Source organism: Temnothorax nylanderi, unplaced genomic scaffold (assembly GCF_030848795.1).
Source record: "Temnothorax nylanderi isolate EJ_2023f unplaced genomic scaffold, tnyl_v1.0 TNYL_tig0025_pilon, whole genome shotgun sequence".
Classification (NCBI taxonomy): Eukaryota; Metazoa; Arthropoda; class Insecta; order Hymenoptera; family Formicidae; genus Temnothorax; species Temnothorax nylanderi.
Window position 1 is genome coordinate 1412476 of NW_027249087.1, and position 15800 is coordinate 1428275.

The 15800-nt window shown below is 36.9% G+C and overlaps 1 protein-coding gene across 4 annotated transcripts in view; it reads right to left on the bottom strand.

Annotated features, from left to right (window-relative positions):
• Positions 1–15800, bottom strand: part of Rbp6 (RNA-binding protein 6) — a 598496-nt gene that overhangs the window by 539111 nt on the left and 43585 nt on the right. The gene's annotated exons all lie outside the window — the stretch shown is intronic.

The following is a 15800-nucleotide window of genomic DNA, read 5'->3' on the forward strand; positions in this document are numbered from 1 at the left end:
GTACTCCCCGCAGCCCGCAGCAGCTCCGCGGTTCATCGCGCTATAATAGCTACCGAGTGCATCACGTTTCCCTCGAGGTCAACATGGTGCATCCGAGCCGCGTTCTCGATGTGCGCCTCGCGTTTGTTTTCCAAGAGCCGAGGAGCAACACAGTACGCGTGGGCGGTAAATTCTTTGTTCATTATTGACACACGATTCTTTATTTCACGATATCGCGCGCGCGCGCACATACATACACACATATACACAGTATAATTTTATTTTTATGTATGTCTCTATTAAAAATTTATTCTCTCCAATTTCGTAACTAAACATATAACAATAAAATACCAACTTCAAAAGTTGAAGTACTGAAGCGTTACGTATAGTAATATAATCATTGTTGTAATAATTAAATAAAAAATATAGTTTAACAGATAAATTACTAAATCTAATTAGGTATTTTACATTTTATTCAACAACTAGCCAACTACGTAATCTGGTTATGTTTGTGTATGTATGAGTCTAAAGCTATATTCATCATTTGTCCGAGATTTTATTTAAATTTATTCGTTTCCAATTTTAATCCATTAAAATCTGTTAGCAATTTTGATTGGCATGGCTTTCTCTGCTTGTCGCTGTGCGCAATTGTTACCAAACCCTTGTTTCCAGCGCAATAATATAGTTTCGCGAAAAAATCTGAACAAATTATGAGCTTTTAATAATTTGACACTCTGACACGCCGTATTAAACCAATCAAAGGGTTATACAATTTCAATTTATACTATAACTTCAATATCGGTAAAATTTACCCTGAATTTCTGCTATGGTCAAATTTAATAAGTCTAAAATGAAATAAAAATGAATTAATGTGTCAAAAACTTTTACGTACTCAACGCACGCAATTATTTCAAAACGCGTCGCTCAAAAGGCTCAATTTAGGCAGACCGACGACAAGAAAGACTGACAAAACGCGTTTGGATGCACGCTGCCGTTTCGCGTGATCAGATATGCACGCAACCAGCGTGCCGTTACGCGCGTCCGTAGGCGTGCACGCGCGTACACGTGGGCGCATCATCATGTGCACTCCTCGCGATGTACTTCGCGCGTGACCATCATCGGTACACGAAGGTACATACCTACACGCCGCTACGCGCGTTGCTATGAAACAAAGACTGAAAATTGCATGACTTCGATTTTCGATGTTATAAATATGATGTTAAAAATATTTCTCCTGCCGATTGTCGCATTTCCATCGTCCCGAATAATTACGGAGATCATTTTCGTGCGGCTGCACTATCGAAATCCAATATCAGTAAATTATGCCGGTTTTAATCTTTGGAATGAAACATGTAATGCGCATCATGCGATTGAAAAAGCACTCGGACAAACATCAAATATTTAGACGTAATTATCGCTGTTATTTATAGCTAATGTTGAATCGTGTATTATCATTTATAATTTCTCTTGACATGCCGATTTAAAAATTATTCGATAAAATTATCAGATAAAATTATTGCATAAAATTATTTCGGTCCTATCCATTACCGTCTAGAAACTGATCTTATAAAGAATATTTCCAAGAATAATTTGATATATACAACTACCTTTGCGATACACCGTTTCATATTTTAATATAGCGCACCATACGTAAACTATCCTCGATTGTGTTTTATACCATGAATTGTGTTTCGAGATTTCTCGCTCCGAATGAAAAACATGGTATCCTATAAAACTGCAACCCGACCTCTCATAAAACAGTTTCTTGATATGGCGATTGTTGAAACATGATTTCGAGCAAGATTTTAAGCCGCAACGCGAATATCGTGTTTCTCCTCTAAAACAAGACATTGAAATATAGCCCACGATGTAAGTTTCAACACGTAGACATGCGTTTTGCATCACAGAAGCAATATATTACAAAATACAGAGGCACGAATACGTTGAAATGAAGAATTTTATACCGCGAAAGCTGTTTTGTCATGTTGATAGACATGTCGCTTTGTTTTTGTCATATTAAGCAATGTGTTTATTCACATGTAATAAGTTTTCATATTTCAGTGATGGTTTAAAATATGACTTAATTTACGAAGTCCTTTGTGCGAAAATTAATTCGTGCAAAGATCATCATTTACGATCGTTTGTTGTTCGAAAATAATTAACGCGATACAAAGTCCTAGCGAAATAAAATGCCGTACTTCTAGGAGATATCTCACGTAAAGATTAGATAAACATTTAATGGAGGGCAAACTTTCTCAAAAGGACTGTAACGCTCCCTACGGAAGTGACCCTGAGAAGATCTCGATCTCGAAGGATGCTTGCTCACAAATGGCCGTGTAAATAATGATACACACAACGTGCTACCAATCGCGCGGCTTCCGATACGATAAATTCGAGGACTCCATTATCGTCCTCGAACAAGTCGAGGGTGATTCGAAAGAACAACGCGAGTTTCTCCGATCAAGGGTCTCCAGAGGAATCTCTGTCCTTTCGAGAAGAAGAGAGTTCCCTGCTGGTCTCTTCCGCTCCCTTATATTTCCTCCTTTTCTTTATATCTTTATTCTTCGCTTCAGCGTCTAGTGAAGATCTCTTCAAGTCGCCGTCATCGAAATCACACCTCTTACACGGCAAACAAGTAGGTATGTATCGGACCGCGAATCAAGGCGTGTTTCCTTTATCGTGTTTCCCGAGGAACAATTTTTGCCCCATTTAACTTTGATTATGAGTCGCCTAACGTTACACGAGTTTCAGTCCGCGACGGTGGCTTAAGGGCAGCGGCAATCGTCGTTGGAAATCTACAGAGCATTCGCCGCCAGTATCTTCGCAGTGTGCGCACGTGCAAAGGTTAAAGACCCATGAAGGGTATCCTATCCTCATTGTCAGTATACTCCCTTCTGCCAACACACACATACACACTCACACACTTTTCTTAGAGATGTATATAATATAGAAGTGTTAGATATATATATATATATATAATTTATCTAACATTTTTTCAAAAGAACTTTAAGAGAAAAATAAAGATTGATACATATGTGTGCGCAGAATAAATAGATACGACAGTTTCCGTGTAAATATTATCGATCTAATATTAAGTAAAAGAAAATAACTCCGAAATTATTCTTAAAAATAAAGACCTATAAAAAGAAAAGAGTAAAGCGCTAAATTGTAAATCGTATCATTATCCTACTTTTATTTAATAGTCTGAAGATATTAATATTCGAAATGAGAGAAAATCTTTTTACTTATATGCTGTGCACTTATATGAATATACATGAATATACATAAATATATCTAAATTTTGTAAGAACTCAGAATATACTTAATAGCCGCTCAAACATGTATTTTATTCGCGATGGATCGAGAAAGATCGTTATCCACATTCTATTTTAATAAAAAAATGTAATATATGTAATATAAATTCTACACGTTTCCTGATAATATAAATGTCATCTAACGGGGATCACGTATAAACGACTATATTTAGCGGAGCTACGAGATATAGATGGAAAGATCTGAGACGCTTCAAATCCTGCTCCGTCTATCTATATCATGTCGATAGTAAGATGCTATTATCGGAAGATAAGGGTTAAATTTATCCTTGAGCATACCTAGGTTCTCATCTTGCGAATGTTATTGTCGTATACCATCTTCGAAAGCGATGGAACGGAAATGCAAGTGGAACTGCAAATTTCGCGAATAATTAGTTGAATTTTGATCAGCTAATAGCGAATATTTTGGTACTCGTGTCACTTTAAATCGCATTTTGATCAATTTATCTTCTCTATCTCGCTATTTCGGTAAACCGCGGGTTTTAGAATGCAGCATCAAGATCTCCCCCTTCTATTCCGTTTATTTTTTCATGCTTCAACGCGTCCTCGACCTTCTTCTTTTCATTCTCTTTTCCTCTTATTCTTTGCTTTTCTCTGGTTTCTATACATCGTTAACGCCAATTAAATCACGACGCGACGTTGCAAAATCCCACGTAACAAGATCAGAATGAATACAAACTCACCGAGATTACGTTGCCTTCGTGACTTTGCGCAATAATTTACGAAACTAATTACCTGTAACAGAAAGAAAAAAATATATGTTAGTATGAACAACAGAGATTAGAATTCATTTATTTTGTCATAATTTCTTGATTCAGAATATCAGAAACATTGGATCAGCTTGGATTATTCTGCAGGTTCACACCACGCAGCAATTTAATCGTTATTCTGTCATTAATAAACTGACTCATCTAATTCGTGTGCATTGTACAGTCAGAATATCTTGTTATCTCTTGTGGAAATTCTTACTTTGTTCTATCAACTAAGATTTACGATAAACTCTATCAATCATTCTTAATTGCAATGTATACATGATATTTTTTATTACACATTTTAGATTTTAGATTATCAAGCGAATTTGCCCGCTGCTCCGTTATTTCCCGTAATAAAAACCCGTGCGCAAACTTTTTCATATTGCGGAGAAACAAGATACGAAGCGATTTTCGCCATGGGAAAAAAGAGAACGGAGAAAACAGGAAAAAGGGAGACAAAAAAGACAGCGGAAAGAAGAAAAGAATAATGAATAAAGGAAAGAAGGAAGGAAAGAAGAATACCGAATTCGTTACTTCACGGAATTGAGTCGTACGGTTCGCAATCTTATATTACACCTACTTTTCACCGCTGCGCGTGCATTTGTTATCAAGGTTGGCATACGAAACTCGAAGAGGAAACTGAGGTCGGCGTTGTTTAAAATAAAAGGGTGATCGCTCAAGCTTCTCGAACGTTATACGTTCCACACATTACAACGAGGTCGCGTTCGAGGACAGTCTAATAGCGCAATTACATAATGCATAGATTTTTGTTGGACCGTAACGAGATAATACGATCCGTCCTGACAGATGTCGGCGCCAGTTGTGAGAGTCGCTGTTGCGTGTATGCATATAATGTATGTACAATGCGAGACACACGACCCATATACGAGATACGAGCCCGGGCGCCTAACGCACGAGGTGGGTGGTCGTCCGGGATTCGCGTCGCAGGTTGAGCACCTCTGCCGCCGAACAAATGAATGAGTGTGGGCGAACACGTGACTGGAGAGGCAAGAGCGCGCCGCGCCGCGCCGCTCTGATCCTCCCCGGTCCCCCCTCTATCATCCATCTCGCTCACTCGACGTCCTCTCTTTTCCTCCCGCGCTTTTCCTCCCCCGCGCAACAGAAATGACTCTTACTCTTGGGCTCTTGGCTGCTTGGATCCGCGAGGCAAACTGTGCCTTCGTCCAGGATTGGCTTTAAACAATGAACAAGACGCGGCATAAGCAGACATCCTTTTTACAGTGGGAGGGATGGGGAACATATAATTTCTCATGTCACTTGTATAGCGATTCACACGATTCTTAATTGTTCGAGAACAATTAAATTTAATCCGTGTGCTCTTATCCCGCTCGACAGATATCTGTAACGGAGTGGATATTACTCCGAACTAATATTTTTAAATTAAATACAAAATCAATGATACATAGCACGGCTCTTTGTGTATATTAAATATTTTATTAAAGATAAGTTCATAAAAATTCATTTTCATATCACTCTGATCGTATGAATGCAAAATACTTAACGTTATAAATAAACTATTTTTTAAACTTTACTACAAGAACAAAAAATAGTTAAGTTAAACAATTGCATCCTAGATTTTTAAAATATTCTAAATAATATTTAATATTAAACGACAATTTTATCGAAGAAAAATCTTTTCAAGACTGATAAAAAGGTCCATAAATATTATGATGATATCGCATGCATAGTCATTACACGGTAAAGCTTTTACATAATCTTCCATTTTACACCGTATAAGTTCGCGAATACACATAAAATGCAATAGATTTACTTCTACAATGTGATAAACAAACATATAGTTTGGATTGTTTATCTAAGGCGATTATAAAGCGTGAATTGCGTAAATCCGTGGCTTCAAGTCGTGACGGCGGCTCGTTTAACTCCGGAAGATGTTAACTTCCACGACCGGACAGTTTTTCTTCTCCCTCTGCCCCATCTCCCCTGAGTACCGCGACGTAATCTTGTAAACGCACTGCGTTCTCTTCCGCACTTCTTCCTTTTTACAGCGACTTTTTGCGCTCGTCGGGAGAGCACCGCTTTGCTCGAAGCCGCCTTTTACGCCGCGACGCGGCCGGAAAATTGCAGCGAGATAAAAGTTTAAAGTCGCTCAGCCAGCGTTTACAAAACGCTAGTTGGTGCGATAGCCGAAGTTTTTGGAGACTGGAAGATGTTCTTTAGGGAAGAAACATGTACCACCGAGACATAACCATCGAAAATTAAGAGGAACGGTAAATTACCGTATCTGACAATATTATCGCAGACGAAAATCGATATTAAATTCTCTAGAATATATTACAATACATATAATAATAATTGTTATATATATTTAATTGTATTTTTTCATGCATTAAGCAAGTCGATCAATTTTTTATATCAGCACCGAATCTGTTTTTAAAGCACAAACATAAGCAATAAAATAAAGCAATGTATTACGAGTAATTAAAAAAAAAAAGAAATGGTTTGCTTTGTGATTAACTGTACGAGAAATTATCAGTGTGTCTAATATATACCGCTTTTATTTTTTTTCTTTCTATCTTCGCCAATTGGTTCTTAGCAGCGAAAAATTGCAATTTTTCAAAACGAAATTCTTTGATTTACAACACTATGCCACTTCTAACAGAAACCGCTTGTATGGTAAATATCTCGTGAGTTAAAAAACCGCGCCAGACGCTGAGAATGCGTCGTGACTCAAGCTTACGTAATCGCACGTACTTACGTCGTGTATGCATATCGCGTGTACGCGTGTTGCCCCGCCGTCGTGTGTCGTGCTTGCGTGCGCACGTCCAACGTAGACGGCACGGTCCCTGTTTGCAATGACTAATACACGTAATATTGCCTCGGCACACACATTATACAGCGTCTTCCGTCCGCGTTTTGACGCACGGCCATGCGAGGATGTGCGCATTAGAGCGCACTGATACCGGGTGTCCGCCGAGTTCACCGCGTTTCGTCATCGTTTAGATTTGCCATCGAATTTTTCCTTCAAAAATCCGACGGCAGATCGATTTTTTATTGAATAGCGTGTCATAATCCTATAAAAAAATCGTAGAATTTCCATTCAAATAGAATTCCGTTTCAATTTAGTAAAGAAACAACATTTTGTTATTCGTTTAGCATACCGTTGAAGCTTAATTCATTTTCTTTACGTTAAAACTTAATCCCAGGATGAAAACACAAAAGTTATCACAACGCACACATTACTTATAACTTATTTATGTAACTCGGGGGCACCGAGAAATAAACAACACTAATATACGTTTGCAGGACTGTGTTATGTGCCTATGCATATGCCTGTGTGTTCGCAATCTCCGCGAATACTGGCGTGCCGAGGATGGAGAATAATGAATATGAGAAACCGGAAGATCCAATATTCAGCGGCTATATTCCATTTTCAGGCAATTATCGGTTTATTTAATTGAACTATTAATTGGATCGTCCGACGTAACGCACACGTCGCGCTACCGTACTTGCGATCAAATTGAATAAACGTCGTGCAAGATTACTTGGGTAAACGCTGATCGATTCTAGCTTTCATTCGAAGAATGAGAATATCAGAAATGTGTGCGAGTATAGTTTAGAGTTTTCGATATTTATATTTGAATATGTTCGCGAATAACGCGAGAGAGTGCAGATGTTTCATAATTTCGGGTAATTCGAAACACAAAATGGATTTTCGCTTGTCTATACTGAAGAGACTTGAATTTTATGAATATATATTTGTATATCTTTTAAAAATACTACAGCCTTAACAACTTGACTGATTGTGAGAAAAACTACAGTGAGAAATTGCAACAAAACGCAACCACAAAATTGAAAAATTTTGAATAATAAAGCATCGATATGCATAATCAAATATAATAACTGTCACAATTTTACTGTTACATTTTTCACAGATTTTTTCATAGGTATATATAACTGGTTACATTGTAAATCACACAAGTTATAATTATAAACTCATACAATTTGTAAATAATTTAATTGTAAGAAAAAGACTAATAAAAAGCTAATAAGTAAAAAAGCTTTTAATTTCTGCTTTAATAATATCTCACATTCTCATATCTCTTTCTCTCTATCTCGTCAGCTTATAAAATTATTCAGAAAACTTTTTATCGTATTTCGACATACGCACAGAGAGCGACAAAAAAAAGAGAAAAAGAGAGAAAGAGCTAAATAAATACAGAAATATTTATAATCGGGAATAATAAAGATAATAATTTTCTATGTGATATGAGATAATCAAAAAATTTTTGTTCGCCAATTAAATTTGGTTTCCGCTTTAGAAACTTCAATACTGAATCCACAAGGGTACATTTTTTTTTCGACACAACTTCACAAACAAATTGCGCGCAGACCAGGAACGCCAACGTGCGCAATTTCTGTTGATCCCGCCGAAGGTAGTTAAAACATTTTATAACGACACGAAAGGGAATACGCGCGCACTCTCGCCGACTCAATTATTTTTGCACAGCCCGCGACGCCCCGAAAATCATTTCACGTTGAATTCTGTCGCGCATAAGGTCAAAAAGATTCACCAGTCGTGGAAAAGTTCCAGCGTGAATTTCTTTACATTTTCCAGAACATCGACTCCGAAATAGAGCGAGCGATGAGCTCGCTTTGCGCCTGCTTTGAAGATTCAGGCTTGATTTATTTCGCAGAAATGATCATGTCTCAGTGACGCTGCAGTTGCGCTTCAACAGAATATTATTTGTGGAATATAAGAATTCAAAAAAGCCTTAGAATATACATGGATCTGGGAATATGTGTTTCTAAGAGATGACAAATGCACGGTATACACGGTATACACGGTACAGTATGTAAAATATATCAATAATCAATACACTATTCTGATTGTACGCGAAACTCCTCTTTTCAATTTACTCAAAGACGGTCTCTTTGTAACGTTCTTATTTCCGGCGTATAATAATACACTTCGAAATACATACGTTTCAGAATCCGGAATGCGAATCGCGAAAGTGCGTGGCACACGTTCGGATTCCCGCGCGAGATACTGGCTCTCCTTCCCGCCCCTCTCGCCTCGTCTTTTTACTTTTTTTCTATCGCCCCAGCAATTGGAATTGAGTCGTGACGAGTCCCGTCGGTGGTTTCAGTCGGCAGATCCCTGAAAATCCCCGTCGGGATCGTTGACCCCCTCCCGAGCATCCTGCGAGTTCCAAAGTGGTAAAAGGAAGAGCAGCGAATTGCGATGGTAAGAGAGGGAAAGAGAAGAGCGGGAGGACACGGGAAACGTGGGGCACAGAGAGGATGGAGAGGTGTATTCCACATCGATACTCTCTTACTCAAGCTATCCTCTCGCAATATCGTCGGGTATATCGCCATCATGTCTGATCGAACTGGTAGTTTATATCTATACGACTCATAACGATTCAAGCGTGGGAAAGAAAGGGGTATGTGCCTCTGTTTTCTCTCTTTACCCCCATTCTCTCTCGCTACCTCAATATCCACTTCGGAGAGGGACCAAACTTGAAAACGCTAGGCAATTGAACGAGGTTAAACAAGGTGATCTCGCTGGTGATTCTCCAGTCGAATAAAGCTTCTTCCGAAATAGGAAATCTATAAACGGTACCATATAATATTTTGATAGCCACTTATATATCGCGGATGTGCCAATTTGACGCGCGTTATTGATTAATCGTTGTCTTTATTATATTTAAAAGAAACATTTGCTAGATTAGAAATAAATTTATATACAATAAACATAAAAGTGAAGCATTTTATCTACTTATACTCTCGTCAATGCCGAATGACCGCAAAAATGCAAAAAATAAATATTCTACTTACAATATTATCAAAACTAAGGATATTTATGGGTTTCAGAAATTCCCTCATTTTATATTTTAAACATCTTAATGAGGCGTTTTAAAATCAAGTTGATCTTGAAAAGTATCTTAATCGTTCACTGATTCCATAAATTAATCATAAATCTTTTAATTATAACTTTCTGACTTTTTCTCTGATATTGAAATAATCGCTTAAATCTTTTTTCTACTACTTTTGCAGAAAGTAGTACCTGATTTCCGATTGAACACTTTGTATGATATTTCGTTTCTTCCACTTCCGTATGACATCGGTCATTCTACGTTCAAAATATCGATTTATCATAACGACTTAAAAATCTTCTCCACCAGATTGCATGACCTCCTCGAGCGACGATGAGGAATCTGTTACGCGGATCGGCTTCGTTGGAGTTTTAATCCCTTAATGGATCTGACAAGAGTGATTATCCGCGCGCGTCCTTCGGCCAGTATAATCACGCCTGCCATTCCCGCGCCGGAAATCAATCATGCGAATTAATAACGTTACGAATCGGCGGGCTGTTATAAATCATTCGATGCAATGCGCGAAAATAAACCCGCGGCTCGTCTCAGATGGATGTAAACATTACAGTGGCGTGTACAGCAAATTAAATTATATACAAATGGACACGCTATACCAAACATTTATTTTGAAACCTAAATCTAAACTCGGCTTTTAAGTATTATAAACATTAATAAAATACAATTGTAAATTGATAGGCTATCAAATTAATATTTTCAATATTCTCGTATATATTGCATGTTGATTCATACGATATGTTATATAACATATTATATTTATAAACATAATATAATGTTTAAATTTTATAATTATTTTTTATGCGTAATATATCCCGACCGCTTTTTGAGAATCAAACTGACAAATGAATACAATGATAGAGGAGGGCACGCAGCTCGCTGTACCCCGCCTCCTGAAAGTGTCATTGACGCGCTAACAGGTTCCCAGGCGGGATCGATGGCGCGTTCTTGTGTGCGGACAAAAAAATTACTAGTTACCGATACGGCACAATTGAAACGGACAAAAATGGAAACGTCGGCGAATGGTGAATGGAGCCCGAAATAAAAACGACGATACAATCGTGGCAACGTAATTAATGAAAATATTTCGTCGCATCAGTCTTTTTTTTTATTTAACTGGTTACATAAGGATGCGCAATATCGATTTTTTTGGTTGATTTGCAAGGAAAGAGTACTTAATTAATTATCTCCCGTAGGATTATCTTATGTAGATAGTGTCACGAAGAATCATCGCTCAAGTATATAAAAACGATCATTTTCTAATATGCTTTTAATTAAATTGTATTATTAATTTGTTTTAACCATAGTTTTCTAATAAAATAAAGTAGCCTGATGTCCTCGTTTCGAAGAAAATATTTCTTCCTTTTCTTCCAGATATTTTTAAATATATTCACAAATTTTTGAAATTGTTATTTAATCAATTATTTGTTTAATCACAAATAAATTTTATTTTACTGTTTAATTCTGCTCTTTATCATTCTCTTCACATACATATACTTATCAACATATAAACTAATAAAAATAAAGATTTGAACGAAGAACTTTTAAAAATAAAGAGCTTCGTTCAAATTTTTGGACGAAAAAGACAACAATAATGTTAAATTCGACATTTAGATTAATCCTAACAGCTTGAAAGTAAAACGGAATATAAATTTGATATGAGGATATCAGTTCTTTATATGAAAGACACCCTATAGATACCTGCGGGTAGAATGATATCGGAAAGAAATCGCATCCCGCGGAATCCGAACAGCCGCGGAAAAACGACGCAACGGAATTCCCAACGAAGTGCACCGGTTTTACGAGGGCTCTCCGTGAATCAGCCTCGGCCTTCTATCCCTATTCCACTTTGTTTATTTTATTCCCTTGTTCCCTGCATCTCGCGTCTTGCTCTTATACAAAGTGTACAAAAAGCAATAAGCTTTGAGTAGAAAGAAGAAAGCAAAAAAGAACATCCCTCAATATTATTGAGATATATGTATACCGCAATTCAGATTTAATGATCAAAAAATTGATTGTTGTTCAATCAAAAAGTTGATTGAGTATACAATTGCCATTTTTATGCGTTTCTATAGCACATTTTTAACAAATATTTGAGTATACACAGTTCGCTTGACGATAAAAGTTGTAAAATATTGTAGCCTATTGTCACTTCTCATGTGTTCTCTCTTAGCAATGTAATTAATAATTATTACAATCACTGCTAAACTGATCTGCATAAATAAAACCCTCAAAAAAAGATTTCTCCATACAAGGAAATCGTTTTCTGCACACCCCGTGTATTGGCACCCTTCCCGTGTCTCTCTGCCCTTCACGGAGTGTCGTCAATCTTCGGCTGCAGCTCCTTCGAATTCCGCTTACTGTCATCGTTCGCATTTCTCACGACCCACGCACGTTGCGGACTGGATTTGGCAAACGTCGCAAAAGGAAACTTTATTCCCAGACTGTTAACGCTGCCGCGATTCGAACAAGGTGCTTCGTCTTCTCTGTTTCGCGTCTCATTCTTCATTTATCACCGAAACCCGAAATTTACTGGAATCATGCTAACGCTTTATGATAGAGAAATCGATTTCATATTCGCTAGTCTGCAAGAAACTTTATGTATAATATTTTTAACAAACATACTATCTTATTTTCTTTTAATTTCTTATATAAATAAATTATTTAATACATAATTCTTATTCGAACTTTATTTGAGCTAAAAGGATTTTAAAAAACTTTCTTGAATGTTGGCTGAAGATAAACTGGATAGTTCATGGTAATAGATGGATATAATATCGTAACGTTTTTAAATCAAGATGAATTGAATACAGGAATGATAATATTTTTAAACAAATTGATTAACTTATGTTTCGAAATATTTCATCCGATTCCTTGATTTCTCGAAAAAATGTGGATTTTTGCAAACAACGCGAACATATTGGGATTAAACGACCCGTTGAACACTTGTACCGCGAATGAAATATGCCGAGTTTACGCGTTTCCCATCCCGTTTCGTGAAAATCATTTTGTGAGATGGAAAAGATCGATCGTATCGCGCTAACATGGCGATTATTCGACGCTGCTTTCGTATTCTCCTCGGAAACAAGCGGCCGCGCGCGCGCGCAAATGCACGGTTATACCGTCTACCAATTTGCTATTCAATCAAGCAGATCACTGGAATGCAGTTTAAAGTTGTTCCATCCCAATCTCGTCTTCACGAGTTTCGCGCAATTTCGCATGGACGTATATATATGTATATATACTATATATGTGTGTGTATGTGGGTGTGTGAGTGGGTGTATAGATATATAGATATACATGCGTTTCCAATTTCTCTTTTCCGGAAGAGTCCGCTTATCCACCTCGCAAGGAAACGTGGTTGCAACCAAGATTTGTCGTTTTCGTGGTCTCGTCTGCGGTGAGATGCAGAGAATAAGCGAGCGAACGGAATCGAGATGGAAGGAAGATATATCCAATTGAATTGTCTTTTATTATCGAGACATTCATGTGAAAGAATCGGAGATCGTTTACAAATCACGCTCGTAATTTGTTGCTTGTGCAGTGGTAAACGTATAAGCTTCCGTATCTTGGAAAACAGAACGAGACTCTTTGAAAATGAAATAAATAAATAAATAAATAAATAAAAATAAGCAAAAATAACAATTTCAAAAATTATGATAATGATACAAAGGGAAACTTTCATTTCTTTAAATACATTATTTTAGATTGTTTTAAACAAATTTCACATCTGTCAAAGGTATCATCAGTATGATGTAGGACTATTAACATCCAACGTTGTAATAACGAAGCGTAAATGTGCAGTTTATAAAAATATAAAAAGTGTAATATTTTCCGCTATTCTCTAAGCAGATTCCCATACGCAAAACAAATTACGCAAACATATATGTATGCCGAAACTAAATGCGTGAAAGTGTACTTCGTTGCAATCACAGAATTAACAGATATAAAGTGTTTAGCTTCTAAATATATATATTTTTTGAGATACATTTCAATCGCAAAACCAGTAATAAAAAATGCCATATGCCACGAATATTTTATTCTAAAAAAAATGGTGCAAAAATCTGGTGGTCTGTTTATTATTTAAAATTTCGGTTTATTAAATGCAATCGACGTATCACCGTAGTATGAAAATATTTAGCGCGCATTGTTCGTCTCGTAAAGGGCGCCTACGTAATTAATCACGTCGTATCTTTATGCATCTCCGGCCAAGTAACGAGATTATGTTTCCCATTCGCATGCATACCGTCCCAGATCCATAATCGTCGCCGTCGAAAGACTCGCTTTTACGATAGATCTTTTTTTCGCTTTTTCGAGCGGGAAACGCAAATTGTTTATGTATGAGAACGCTCTCGTACGTGTGTGTGTGTGCGCGCGCGCGCGTGTGAGTACGAGCTCATGGAAATTACTCCCGAAGTATAGTCATAAGCGGTATAGCCAACATGGTAGAATCCCGAATCTAGAAGGAAAATGTCGCAGCGAAATTTAGCGGTTAGTAATTGTATTCGTAGAAGCGATTTTTGGAAAGCAAAGAGAGTTCATCCTAAGTATATTTTAATTTAAGAGGTAAAATCAAGGAAGAGAAACAGCGAGAAAAATTTAGCAGTTAATAATTTTCTGAAAAATGTTTTCAAAAACTCGTTGAGCTTTTAACATCTCTTGTGTAATAAAATCGATTTTTAATCCCTCGAGTATCAGTTAATCGAGGTACCGATGCACTCGATAATTAGCGATAGCTTTTTAGACAATATTTCTACAATATTATTTAATTTTTACCTATATTCTTTTGCCTAACTTTATAATATTATTTAATATTTCTACAATATATACGATGCTCTGAAGGTGACATATTATTTTTTAAAAGAGATGTAGAAAATTAAAGATTTAAAATTGTTATTTTAGCAGCATTATAATACTATTCTCGCATATCAAATGTTATGAAAATCTCATTTTCAATATCTGCTGCGTCAAACTTTATAAGTTGGAATAACAAAGACATTTTCTTTAAAAATAATCGAATCCATAATGGTATTGACATAATCTTCAAAAGTTAATGGATTATCACATATAAAATCGCGTGCTCTCCGTAATAAAAGTATCCAATGGTTTTTCCTGAGAAGAAATTTTTTCTGGAGTGTAAATGCTTTTTCTAAAAGGAAAGCGTTTTTGGAAAGAATTATCGAGATGGAAGTACTGATCATGAAATTGATCGAATTTATGTGAACACAAGCACGACACAGGCCGAACCCAACGAACCTGTCACTCCGCTTTCGAAGTAACGAAGGCAGAGTAAATTTCACAAGCGCTCCTCCATCTCTCTTTTTCTGTCTTTCTTCCTCTCTCTCTCTCTCTCTCTCTCTCTCTCTCTCTCTCTCTCTCTCTCTCTCTCTCTCTCTCCTCTCTCTCTCTCTCTCTCTCTCTCTCTCTCTCTCTCTCTCTCTCTCTCTCTCTCTCTCTCTCTCTCTCTCTCTCTCTCTCTCTCTCTCTCTCTCTCTCTCTCTCTCTCTCTCTCTCTCTCTCTCTCTCTTCTTCCGTCTCGGGAAAGGCCAAGGAAGCCGATAAACGGTCTAGACCCGATACGATTAGTTCGCGGATAGGTCGAAGGTGATAAACTTTTGCCAGCGCAAGCCGCGAACTTGTAAATGAAACGAATAAAATATTGTTGTGGTTGACCCTTTAAGAGCCTCGAAAACTATTATTTAAAACACACTGGTATAATCTCTCATTAAATTTTCAAGCGTTATAATTAGTAAAATCTATCACTCTCTTTTATATTTCCATTAAAATAGGATAATATTGTTTATGAAATATACATTTTATAATATATTGGATGCGGACGCCTAATTAAATTGACAATTACTCTT